General features: G+C 37.4%; 1 protein-coding gene and 1 long non-coding RNA gene across 2 annotated transcripts in view; both read left to right on the top strand.

Annotated features, from left to right (window-relative positions):
• LOC134796491 (putative inorganic phosphate cotransporter) overlaps positions 1 to 13,647 on the top strand; it is a 38,770-nt gene that overhangs the window by 19,667 nt on the left and 5,456 nt on the right. The gene's annotated exons all lie outside the window — the stretch shown is intronic.
• Positions 1,647 to 1,985, top strand: LOC134796551 (uncharacterized). The gene is made up of 2 exons (XR_010144948.1): positions 1,647 to 1,907; positions 1,942 to 1,985. It is a non-coding gene; the product is annotated as an uncharacterized LOC134796551 (long non-coding RNA).

A 13,647-nucleotide genomic window follows, 5' to 3' on the forward strand; every position in this document is an offset into this window, starting at 1 on the left:
CAGACACTAAGACGGTTCAAATGAGACCAGAAACATGTAATTACGATTGAGTTTAGTGTTTAGAATAACATTCAGTTCAAAACATCGTTACCAATAACGTAAACTTTTGCGTAGATTTTTTTATGCAATGTGACAATTATCACGTTTTTCGACACAAAACCCTGCGTGACTATAACTTTGACACAAATCAACTATTTAAAGCTAAAAAGGACTAACTGTGGCGAAATGAAATGTTAATATAAAATTTGGAAATACAGTTTACTGAACGATCACGTTATTAAAAAATTATAATTTTATTCGCTCAATTACTGTCAAACCTAAAATTAAAAAAAAAACAGACAACGAGCCGGTTCAAATGAGATCAAAAATATGCAATTACGATTGAGTTTAGAGTTTAAAATAACATTCAATTCGAAAAATCTTCACCAATAACGTAAACTTTTTACAAGAATAAATATTTTTAAATCTTACAATTATTACGTTTTTCGACACAATAACCCTGGGTGACTATAACTTTGACACAAATTAACTATATTTAAAGCCAAAAAGGATTAAGAGTGGCAAAATGAAATCTTAATACAAAATTTGCAAATACAGTTTACTGAACAATCGCGTTATTTAAAATAAAAAATATCCAATCAATTACTATCAAAACTAAATTAAAAAAAAAGCAGACACCGAGCCGGTTTAAATGAGACCAAAAACATGCAATTACCATTGAGTTTAGTGTTTCAAATAACATTCAGTTCGAATAATCTTCACCAATAACGTAAACATTTGCCAAGAATATTTTCGAACTGAATGTTATTTTAAACACTAAACTCAATCGTAATTGCATGTTTTTGGTCTCATTTGAACCGGCTCGGTGTCTGCTATTTTTAAACTTAGTTTTGAACGTTATTGATTCGATTTTTTTTTAATAACGTGATTGTTCAGTAAACTGTCTTTCCAAATTTTATTATATTAAGATTTCGGTTTGCCACTCTTAATTCTTTTTGGCTTTAAAAATAGTTGATTTGTGTCAAAGTTACAGTCACGCAGGGTTTTCGGGTCGAAAACCGTCATAATTGTCACATTGAAAAAAAAAAAATATTCGCAAAAGTTTACGTTATTGGTGACGATTTTTAGAACTGAATGTTATTTTAAACAGTAAACTCAATCGTAATTGAATGTTTCTGATCTCATTTAAACCGTCTTAGTGTCTGTTTTTTTTAAATCTAGTGTTGACCGGAATTAATGGGATATTTTTTATTAAAAAAAAAACAAAACGTGATTGTTCATTGAACTATATTTGCAAATATATTAATATTTCAAATCGCCACTTTTAGTACATTGTTCGCTTTTTAAAATCTCATTTTGCAAGTATTTTTTCTATAGGTAGCAATTTTTTATCTTTTCATTGTATAATTTTCTCCGTTTGAGAAGTGAATTACGAAAAGAATTACGAAAGGAATTACGAAATGGTTTTCAGACAGAAAACGACATACTTATCAAGTTCATTAAATGAGCCCTGTAAGGAAAATAGTCTCGTTCCGAAACCTGACAATATAAATAAAATTACTTGCGACGTTTCTCCTGAAGTTGTCAAAATCCCTAAAGAGATTTTAAACTTACCTAGTCCAGGAGACAATGCTCCTGTTCCTGTTTATGAGGGCTCGGAAACATACGGAAATGTTTCATCAATTCCGAACGCCAAAACCTCAGAGAAAAAACGACAGCCATTTACCACGGAAAAACATGTCCCTGAGCCCTTGGAAACATCCAGCAATGTTTCACCATTGCCTGATGACGCCACAACAATAGAGGAAAAACGGCAATCAGGTTCTGCGGAAATTCGTACTAACTCTGCGAGTTCCTCATACGAACCCGTTAGAGTAGAATGTGACGTTTCCCCGGACGTACCGAAGGTTTCTAAGGAAATATTGCATATATCTAGTCCAGGACGAAACGTAACAATTCTGCCAAAATGCTCAAAAAACACCCCAGGGATAGACTCAATGCTGAAATGTACTGAATTAGAAGGCAGCTTTTCGTTAAAAAAAGATATATGTATCAGGTCGAATAGTCACGTTTATGAGATCTCGGAAACATCTAACGATCTTTCATCATTGCCCGACGTCACAATCACAGGGAAAAAAATACAATCAGAAGCACAAGTGCATGAGCTCTCGGAAACGTCCGGCAATGTTTTATCATTTCCGAAAGCCACAATCTCAGAGACAAAACGGCAGTCAATTACCCCGGAAAAACATGTGCCTGAGCCCATGGAAACATGCAGCAATGTTTTACCATTGCCTGATGACGCCACAATAAGAGAGGAAACACGGCAATCAAGTTCTGCGGAAATTCCTATATCTGCGAGTCCCTCATACGAACCGGTTCGAGTAGAATGTGACGTTTCCCCGGACATACCGAAGGTTTCTAAGGAAATTTTGAATATATCTAGTCCAGGACGAAACGTAACAATTCTGCCAAAATGCTCAATAAACACCCCAGGGATAGACTCCATGCTGAAATGTACTGCATTAGAAGGCAGCTTTACATTAAAAACAGGTATATGGGACAAACTTTTTACAAATGAAAAAAAATTGGACGGGTTTGTGTATCCATATATAATAAAAAATACATTAATAAAAAAGTAAACAACACGTGCACTTTCATTGTAAATTACGTTAAATATAAATCAAATTACGACATAGTAATCAACTGTCGTTATACGCACGAGAATTGTAAAAAATTCAAACTCATAGTGAGAACAGACAAAACAGTTACTGTGCTCAGTCAAAGTATTAATTACTTACGCTTAATACAATTAACGGCGCAAGTGCGTGGTGTCGACAGACTACTAACAAAAAGAAAATTACATAACATCAAACCTTCAGCAGCCAAAAAAGACGACCTATTGAATTTAAATACTGATTTGTTACATTCTACCAAATCTTTGCAAAATGTAAAATCCGATGACATGACACCATAAGGAAAATAAAATCCGAAGCACTCTGTGTCAATGACCGATCTAAAAATGATGTTATAGATCTGGTTTTATTTCAACAAGACCACCATAATTACATTCGAGAAGTTTCATTTCCGTTTACAGTTAAAATACACAGCAAAGAACAAATGTTAGTTTTGAAATCCCAAAAAGAGAAAAAACCGTTACTACACCTGGATGCCACGGGTAGTGTTGTAAAAAAACCAGTGTGTAGTGAATTTGGTGTACTTAAATGCAATTGCGTCTACCTTTACTCAGGGGTCATACAAATACCTACAAACAGAAGGATTTTCAGCGTATACGATATGATCACTTCCTGTCATGACACAAACTCCGTCTATAAAATGCTGATTGATTTCAGACGGCTTTGTGCCGAAAATAATTGTTGGCCCGCCTTTTCAGGTGTTGTAACAGACATGAGCTTTGTGCTCATCAATGCAAGTTGCCTGGCTTTTAATGAATGTAGTCTGTTGGACTATCTATCTGCGTCTATAACATGTTAACGCACACAAATAAAATCAACGAAAACAAAGAAATAACACCGCTGTTCCTATGCTGTGCTCATTTGGTCAAAAACTTCTGCAAGGACATTGATATCAGTAAATTGACAGATAAAAAAATGTTCAAAGACGTACTAGCCACTCTTGTCATGGCTTCGTCGTTAGAGCAGGTCGATGAGTTCATTCGAAATATATTCATCCTGTTGCACAGCAAATATGTTTCAACAGATTCAACAACCGCGCAAGAAAATATTGTATTACTTTGTCAGCTTGGGGGTCATCCATTAATTACATCACACGTTTAGGGGGGGGGGGTCAAGAAAATGTGACATGTTGTGACAAGGGGTAGAGGGGAGTCACAAACTTTGTGACGTCACTTTAACTTCATCAGGCGGCTTAGCACGGTCGCGTTTTTATCCCTTGTCACCATGCCTGTCACGTTCTAACAAGTATGTAAGTGCGAAAGGGACGCGCATAGTGATAGTCGATAAAAATGGAACCGTGCTGAGCCCGCAGTAACTAAAATTTTATTTTAATCATTTTATTTACTGTTTTTGGAACGATAATCGTTTTTATTAGTTAAATTTTTTTTCATAATCAGTTTTGGGTTATAAATTTACTAATATTTTGACAAAAAATTAATAACACTTAATTCGATTTGCCAATTTTGTTGAAAAAATGTGACGTCACACCAGGGGGGGGAGGGGTTTGCCAAATGTGACCAAGTGTGACAAGGAGGGGGGGGGGGGGTCAAACAACCTTGAAATTCTTGTGACGTAATTAATGGATGACCCCTTGATGCTCAAACAACGGAATCCGTTAACATGGGGACTACAGTTACGTCCGTACCGAAAGATGACAAAATCAAGACTTCCATGTTCAGAAATAGCCCATTCTACAAACGTGCTGTACAAGTTATTGATCAGATGGAATTTAACGATTTTGGACAAAATCAAAACAGATTTTATGAACCTGCGCTATTCCAAAAGATCCTTAACAAATACATTCCATTTTTGCCGATGTGGACTAACTTGATGAAAGAAAAGCGAGTGAGCAATGCTCCCATCGAAAACTATTGTGAACATTTAAAAAAAAACAAACGTGTTGCAGGGCAAAAAAAAATTATAATGCACCCAGTTGTTACAAAAATTAAGAGTGGAAACTGTATCAAACTCAATAGATATACAATTATACATGCAATTCCTAAAACCAGACTTACGAAATCAAAAAGAGAAAATGATCAAGAAAAAGAGAACAACCCAGTAGAACGTTGGCAAAAAAACTCCACGTGCCTATACCCATTTCACTGGACGATTTTTAAAGAAACCGTTCCGTCCGGTATTTTCCAACACGAATATATCAAGCGACGTTCCTCAACATCCTCCATCAGTTAAGCCAGTCAAGCTGATTGAAGATGATGCAGACGACCTCTATAATTGTTTTTACTGTGGGCACGGGACCGGAAAGGGTCCAGATGAGGTTACATCGTGGGTCGCATGCGATAAGTGTGACAACTGGATTCACGCAACTTGTGCAATCGAAGTTTCAAAGGACACTATCGGTGAAACTTTTATGTGGCACAAATGCATACTTCGAGTAACGGATGACATCAATTCGTGCCGTTTTGAGGCTTTGAATGAAATTGATAGGAATGAACATCCGAGTGTCACATGGTATGAGAATGTTCCACGCTATGGAAATGGATTATTCAAAAATCCCGAATTTTATTACTTTATACCTGACGCCAGAGGATCATCATCCTGTCCTGGCCGGTTTCGGCCACGGCGACTGGGGTTGTACTAGTTATTGAGAGCGACGATCGTGAGCTCTTAGGTGACTGACGTAGCCTATCTTTACAGTGAATGCACGACCGCACTCACCGCAGGTCAGCACCCCTCCGACAAAATTGTAGCTGATGACCGCAGGTGGTCGGGCCTTTAACTCGTCGCGCTTTGCGTCGAGTTCCACTCGCCGCTGCTCTTCGAAGGCTTGCACTTTTGTGCTCACTGTATGCCTCCACTTCGGCCGATCTTGTGCCGAAGTCTCCCAGTGCGATGGTTCAATGTCACATCTCCGCATGTGGCGCTTCAGAACATCTTTGTATCGCAAAAGTTGGCCGCCCTGTTTCCGCTTCCCACTCTGCAACTCTGAGTAAAAGATGCGCTTAGCAACTCTGTTATTAGACATACGGGAGACATGACCACACCATCGCAGCTGGCGCCGCATTAGATAGGCTTCAATGCCGCTGACATTAGCACGGCGTAGCACTTCTGTGTTCTTGACACGATCCGACGATGAGATTTTCAAAATGTCACGCAGGCATTTAAGGTGAAACCTATCCAATGTGCGAATATGCTTTCGGTAAAGGCACCACGTTTCAGAGGCATACATGGAGATTGGGCAGAACTATGGCCATATACACAGAGACCTTGGTCTGAAGCTTAATATCATGTCAACGGAACACCTTGACGCGAAGCTTGTGGAGGATTTGAAAAGCTTAGACCCAGAAAATTATTTAACAAATTTTGTAGTGGATCACATCTTACGTATTCTGAAAATAGGGCCAATTTAATAAGCGTGGCAAAGTCGTGCCTCATTTTTGAAGACTCTAATAAATTACCGGAATTTGTCAACAATGTTAACTTGTCTTACGAAAATGACAACGTGTTCCCAATATGTTTGATGGACCATTTCACACTGGCTATATTATCATTAAAAGATGATACATTGACCATATTGGATCCCCTGGGCAAGGAAAGCCGAATCAAAAAAGATTACAAAAACAGGATTAATGAGTTATTAGTCCAAAAGGGAATCGCAAAATCAATAAAACAAATAACAACACCACGCCATGTGTTCCAGAATGAAGGCCCCATAATAATTCATTTTTTCAGCATTTTAATGGAAAACAAAAAGCTCACCCAAAAAAGGAACTTTGACGTATACCGCAACGAACTAAAATGTCGTTTAATTGAATACAGCGAAACTATATGGATCATCATCAGAAATTTATTTATGAATGTAAATATCCATATAAAACCTCATTTTCTTACTAATTCCCTATGCACCGTTAATATGCCGACGAGTATCACTCTAGAAATAGTGTTATGTTATTTGATAGCTCACGTTTGTAGGTTATGACAGTAGCTATCTGTCACATAGGTCGAAAATCCCTTGCTTGCCGTCCTTCATGCTAAAAATCTTTGAAAACTGCAACTTTTCAGAATATTTTGGGTACATTTCGCTTTGGTATCCCCTTTTCACAATGTTTACGGTCGAGTATCACTTAAAGCTCTCGGCAGTTCTTTAGCATGATTATCTAGCTGTATAGGTCAGGTTTCAAAAATCTCTTGCTTGCCGTTTCAGCACTTGTAGCTCCCATCAGCCAATTAAGTAAGAAAATCTTAATTTTATAATTTTCTGTTAGTTGACTAGTCTTATCGATCGAGTATCAACTTGCCATGCACAATTTTTCGTAGGTTATGACAGTAGCTATCTGCCACATAGGTCGAAAATCCCTTGCTTGCCGTCCTTCATGCTAAAAATCTTTGAAAACTGAAACTTTTCAGCATATTTTGGGTACATTTCGCTTCGGTATCCCCTTTTCACAATGTTTACGGTCGAGTATCACTTAAAGCTCTCAGCAGTTCTTTAGCGTAATTATCTAGCTGTATAGGTCAGGTTTCAAAAATCTCTTGCTTGCCGTTTCAGCACTTGTAGCTCTCAGCAGCCAATTAAGTAAGGAAATCTTAATTTTATAATTTTCTCTTAATTGACTAGTCTTATCGATCGAGTATCAACTTGCGATGCACAATCGTTTGTAGGTTATGACAGTAGCTATCTGCGACATAGGTCGAAAATCCCTTGCTTGCCGTCCTTCATGCTAAAAATCTTTGAAAACTGCAACTTTTCAGCATATTTTGGGTACATTTCGCTTTGGTATCCCCTTTTCACAATGTTTACGGTCGAGTATCACTTAAAGCTCTCAGCAGTTCTTTAGCGTAATTATCTAGCTGTATAGGTCAGGTTTCAAAAATCTCTTGCTGGCCGTTTCAGCACTTGTAGCTCCCATCAGCCAATTAAGTAAGAAAATCTTAATTTTATAATTTTCTGTTAGTTGACTAGTCTTATCGATCGAGTATCAACTTGCCATGCACAATTTTTCGTAGGTTATGACAGTAGCTATCTGCCACATAGGTCGAAAATCCCTTGCTTGCCGTCCTTCATGCTAAAAATCTTTGAATACTGCAACTTTTCAGAATATTTTGGGTACATTTCGCTTTGGTATCCCCTTTTCACAATGTTTACGGTCGAGTATCACTTAAAGCTCTCAGCAGTTCTTTAGCGTAATTATCTAGCTGTATAGGTCAGGTTTCAAAAATCTCTTGCTTGCCGTTTCAGCACTTGTAGCTCTCAGCAGCCAATTAAGTAAGGAAATCTTAATTTTATAATTTTCTCTTAATTGACTAGTCTTATCGATCGAGTATCAATTTGCGACGCACAATCGTTTGTAGGTTATGACAGTAGCTATCTGTCACATAGGTCGAAAATCCCTTGCTTGCCGTCCTTTATGCTAAAAATCTTTGAAAACTGCAACTTTTCAGAATATTTTGGGTACATTTCGCTTTGGTATCCCCTTTTCACAATGTTTACGGTCGAGTATCACTTAAAGCTCTCGGCAGTTGTTTAGCATGATTATCTAGCTATATAGTTCAGTTTTCAAAAATCTCTTGCTTGCAGTTTGAGCACTTGTAGCTCTCATCAGCCACTTAAGTAAGAAAATCTTAATTTTATAATTTTCTGTTAATTGACTAGTCTTATCGATCGAGTATCAACTTGCAATGCACAATATTTTGCAGGTTATGACAGTAGCTATCTGTCATATAGGTCGAAAATCCCTTGCCTGCCGTCCTTCATGCTAAAAATCTTTGAATACTGCAACTTTTCAGAATATTTTGGGTACATTTCGCTTTGGTATCCCCTTTTCATAATGTTTACGGTCGAGTATCACTTAAAGCTCTCAGCAGTTCTTTAGCGTAATTATCTAGCTGTATAGTTCAGGTTTCAAAAATCTCTTACTTGCCGTTTCAGCACTTGTAGCTCCCATCAGCCAATTAAGTAAGAAAATCTTAATTTTATAATTTTCTGTTAGTTGACTAGTCTTATCGATCGAGTATCAACTTGCCATGCACAATTTTTCGTAGGTTATGACAGTAGCTATCTGCCACATAGGTCGAAAATGCCTTGCTTGCCGTCCTTCATGCTAAAAATCTTTGAATACTGCAACTTTTCAGAATATTTTGGGTACATTTCGCTTTGGTATCCCCTTTTCACAATGTTTACGGTCGAGTATCACTTAAAGCTCTCAGCAGTTCTTTAGCGTAATTATCTAGCTGTATAGGTCAGGTTTCAAAAATCTCTTGCTTGCTGTTTCAGCACTTGTAGCTCTCAGCAGCCGATTAAGTAAGGAAATCTTAATTTTATAATTTTCTCTTAATTGACTAGTCTTATCGATCGAGTATCAACTTGCGATGCACAATATTTTGTAGGTTATGACAGTAGCTATCTGCCACATAGGTCGAAAATCCCTTGCTTGCCGTCCTTCATGCTAAAAATCTTTGAAAACTGCAACATTTCAGCATATTTTGGGTACATTTCGCTTTGGTATCCCCTTTTCACAATGTTTACGGTCGAATATCACTTAAAGCTCTCAGCAGTTCTTTAACATGATTATCTAGCTGTATAGTTCAGGTTTCAAAAATCTCTTGCTTGCCGTTTCAGCACTTGCAGCTCCCATCAGCCAATTAAGTAAGAAAATCTTAATTTTATAATTTTCTGTTAGTTGACTAGTCTTATCGATCGAGTATCAACTTGCCATGCACAATTTTTCGTAGGTTATGATAGTAGCTATCTGTCACAGAGGTCAAAAATCCCTTGCTTGCCGTCTTTCATGCTAAAAATCTTTGAAAACTGCAACTATTCAGAATATTTAGGGTACATTTAGCTTTTGTCTCCCCTTTTCACAAAGTTTACGGTCGAGTATCACTTAAAGCTCTCAGCAGTTCGTTAGCGTGATTATCTAGCTGTATAGTTCAGGTTTCAAAAATCTCTTGCTTGCCGTTTCAGCACTTGTAGCTCTCAGCAGCCAATTATGTAAGGAAATCTTAATTTTATAATTTTCTCTTAATTGACTAGTCTTATCGATCGAGTATCAACTTGCGATGTACAATCGTTTGTAGTTTATGACAGTAGCTATCTGCCACATAGGTCGAAAATCCCTTGCTTGCCGTCCTTCATGCTAAAAATCTTTGAAAACTGCAACTTTTCAGCATATTTTGGGTACATTTCGCTTTAGTATCCCCTTTTCACAATGTTTACGGTCGAATATCACTTAAAGCTCTCAGCAGTTCTTTAGCATGATTATCTAGCTGTATAGTTCAGGTTTCAAAAATCTCTTGCTTGCCGTTTCAGCACTTGCAGCTCCCATCAGCCAATTAAGTAAGAAAATCTTAATTTTATAATTTTCTGTTAGTCGACTAGTCTTATCGATCGAGTATCAACTTGCCATGCACAATTTTTCGTAGGTTATGATAGTAGCTATCTGTCACAGAGGTCAAAAATCCCTTGCTTGCCGTCTTTCATGCTAAAAATCTTTGAAAACTGCAATTATTCAGAATATTTAGGGTACATTTAGCTTTTGTCTCCCCTTTTCACAAAGTTTACGGTCGAGTATCACTTAAAGCTCTCAGCAGTTCGTTAGCGTGATTATCTAGCTGTATAGTTCAGGTTTCAAAAATCTCTTGCTTGCCGTTTCAGCACTTGTAGCTCTCAGCAGCCAATTATGTAAGGAAATCTTAATTTTATAATTTTCTCTTAATTGACTAGTCTTATCGATCGAGTATCAACTTGCGATGTACAATCGTTTGTAGGTTATGACAATAGCTATCTGCCACATAGGTCGAAAATCCCTTGCTTGCCGTCCTTCATGCTAAAAATCTTTGAAAACTGCAACTTTTCAGCATATTTTGGGTACATTTCGTTTTGGTATCCCCTTTTCACAATGTTTACGGTCGAATATCACTTAAAGCTCTCAGCAGTTCTTTAGCATGATTATCTAGCTGTATAGTTCAGGTTTCAAAAATCTCTTGCTTGCCGTTTCAGCACTTGCAGCTCCCATCAGCCAATTAAGTAAGAAAATCTTAATTTTATAATTTTCTGTTAGTCGACTAGTCTTATCGATCGAGTATCAATTTGCGACGCACAATCGTTTGTAGGTTATGACAGTAGCTATCTGCCACATAGGTCGAAAATCCCTTGCTTGCCGTCCTTCATGCTAAAAATCTTTGAAAACTGCAACTTTTCAGCATATTTTGGGTACATTTCGCTTTGGTATCCCCTTTTCACAATGTTTACGGTCGAGTATCACTTAAAGCTCTCAGCAGTTCTTTAGCGTAATTATCTAGCTGTATAAGTCAGGTTTCAAAAATCTCTTGCTTGCCGTTTCAGCACTTGTAGCTCTCAGCAGCCAATTATGTAAGGAAATCTTAATTTTATAATTTTCTCTTAATTGACTAGTCTTATCGATCGAGTATCAACTTGCGATGTACAATCGTTTGTAGTTTATGACAGTAGCTATCTGTCACATAGGTCGAAAATCCCTTGCTTGCCGTCCTTCATGCTAAAAATCTTTGAAAACTGCAACTTTTCAGCATATTTTGGGTACATTTCGCTTTAGTATCCCCTTTTCACAATGTTTACGGTCGAATATCACTTAAAGCTCTCAGCAGTTCTTTAGCATGATTATCTAGCTGTATAGTTCAGGTTTCAAAAATCTCTTGCTTGCCGTTTCAGCACTTGCAGCTCCCATCAGCCAATTAAGTAAGAAAATCTTAATTTTATAATTTTCTGTTAGTCGACTAGTCTTATTGATCGAGTATCAACTTGCCATGCACAATTTTTCGTAGGTTATGACAGTAGCTATCTGTCACAGAGGTCAAAAATCCCTTGCTTGCCGTCTTTCATGCTAAAAATCTTTAAAAACTGCAACTATTCAGAATATTTAGGGTACATTTAGCTTTTGTCTCCCCTTTTCACAAAGTTTACGGTCGAGTATCACTTAAAGCTCTCAGCAGTTCGTTAGCGTGATTATCTAGCTGTATAGTTCAGGTTTCAAAAATCTCTTGCTTGCCGTTTCAGCACTTGTAGCTCCCATCAGCCAATTAAGTAAGAAAATCTTAATGTTATAATTTTCTGTTAATTGACTAGTCTTATCGATCGAGTATCAATTTGCGACGCACAATCGTTTGTAGGTTATGACAGTAGCTATCTGTCACATAGGTCGAAAATCCCTTGCTTGCCGTCCTTCATGCTAAAAATCTTTGAAAACTGCAACTTTTCAGAATATTTTGGGTACATTTCGCTTTGGTATCCCCTTTTCACAATGTTTACGATCGAATATCACTTAAAGCTCTCAGCAGTTCTTTAGCATGATTATTTAGCTGTATAGTTCAGGTTTCAAAAATCTCTTGCTTGCCGTTTCAGCACTTGCAGCTCCCATCAGCCAATTAAGTAATAAAATCTTAATTTTATAATTTTCTGTTAGTTGACTAGTCTTATCGATCGAGTATCAACTTGCCATGCACATTTTTTCATAGGTTATGACAGTAGCTATCTGCCACATAGGTCGAAAATCCCTTGCTTGCCGTCCTTCATGCTAAAAATCTTTGAAAACTGCAACTTTTCAGCATATTTTGGGTACATTTCGCTTTGGTATCCCCTTTTCACAATGTTTACGGTCGAGTATCACTTAAAGCTCTCAGCAGTTCTTTAGCGTAATTATCTAGCTGTATAGGTCAGGTTTCAAAAATCTCTTGCTTGCCGTTTCAGTACTTGTAGCTCTCAGCAGCCAATTATGTAAGGAAATCTTAATTTTATAATTTTCTCTTAATTGACTAGTCTTATCGATCGAGTATCAACTTGCGATGCACAATCGTTTGTAGGTTATGACAGTAGCTATCTGCCACATAAGTCGAAAATCCCTTGCTTGCCGTCCTTCATGCTAAAAATCTTTGAAAACTGCAACTTTTCAGCATATTTTGGGTACATTTCGCTTTGGTATCCCCTTTTCACAATGTTTACGGTCGAGTATCACTTAAAGCTCTCAGCAGTTCTTTAGCGTAATTATCTAGCTGTATAGGTCAGGTTTCAAAAATCTCTTGCTTGCCGTTTCAGCACTTGTACCTCGCAGCAGCCAATTATGTAAGGAAATCTTAATTTTATAATTTTCTCTTAATTGACTAGTCTTATCGATCGAGTATCAACTTGCGATGCACAATCGTTTGTAGGTTATGACAGTAGCTATCTGCCACATAGGTCGAAAATCCCTTGCTTGCCGTCCTTCATGCTAAAAATCTTTGAAAACTGCAACTTTTCAGCATATTTTGGGTACATTTCGGTTTGGTAATTCCTTTTCACAATGTTTACGGTCGAATATCACTTAAAGCTCTCAGCAGTTCTTTAGCATGATTATCTAGCTGTATAGTTCAGGTTTCAAAAATCTCTTGCTTGCCGTTTCAGCACTTGCAGCTCCCATCAGCTAATTAAGTAAGAAAATCTTAATTTTATAATTTTCTGTTAGTTGACTAGTCTTATCGATCGAGTATCAACTTGCCATGCACAATTTTTCGTAGGTTATGACAGTAGCTATCTGCCACATAGGTCGAAAATCCCTTGCTTGCCGTCCTTCATGCTATAAATCTTTGAAAACTGCAACTATTCAGAATGTTTAGGGTACATTTAGCTTTTGTCTCCCCTTTTCACAAAGTTTACGGTCGAGTATCACTTAAAGCTCTCAGCAGTTCGTTAGCGTGATTATCTAGCGGTATAGTTCAGGTTTCAAAAATCTCTTGCTTGCCGTTTCAGCACTTGTAGCTCTCATCAGCCACTTAAGTAAGAAAATCTTAATTTTATAATTTTCTCTTAATTGACTAGTCTTATCGATTGAGTATCAACTTGCGATGCGCAATCTTTTGCAGGTTATGACAGTAGCTATCTGTCACATAGGTCGAAAATCCCTTGCCTGCCGTCCTTCATGCTAGAAATCTTTGAATACTGCAACTATTTAGAATATTTTGGATTCAGTTTGTCTTGGTCTCC

This window comes from Cydia splendana, chromosome 13 (genome assembly GCF_910591565.1).
Source record: "Cydia splendana chromosome 13, ilCydSple1.2, whole genome shotgun sequence".
Lineage (NCBI taxonomy): Eukaryota > Metazoa > Arthropoda > Insecta > Lepidoptera > Tortricidae > Cydia > Cydia splendana.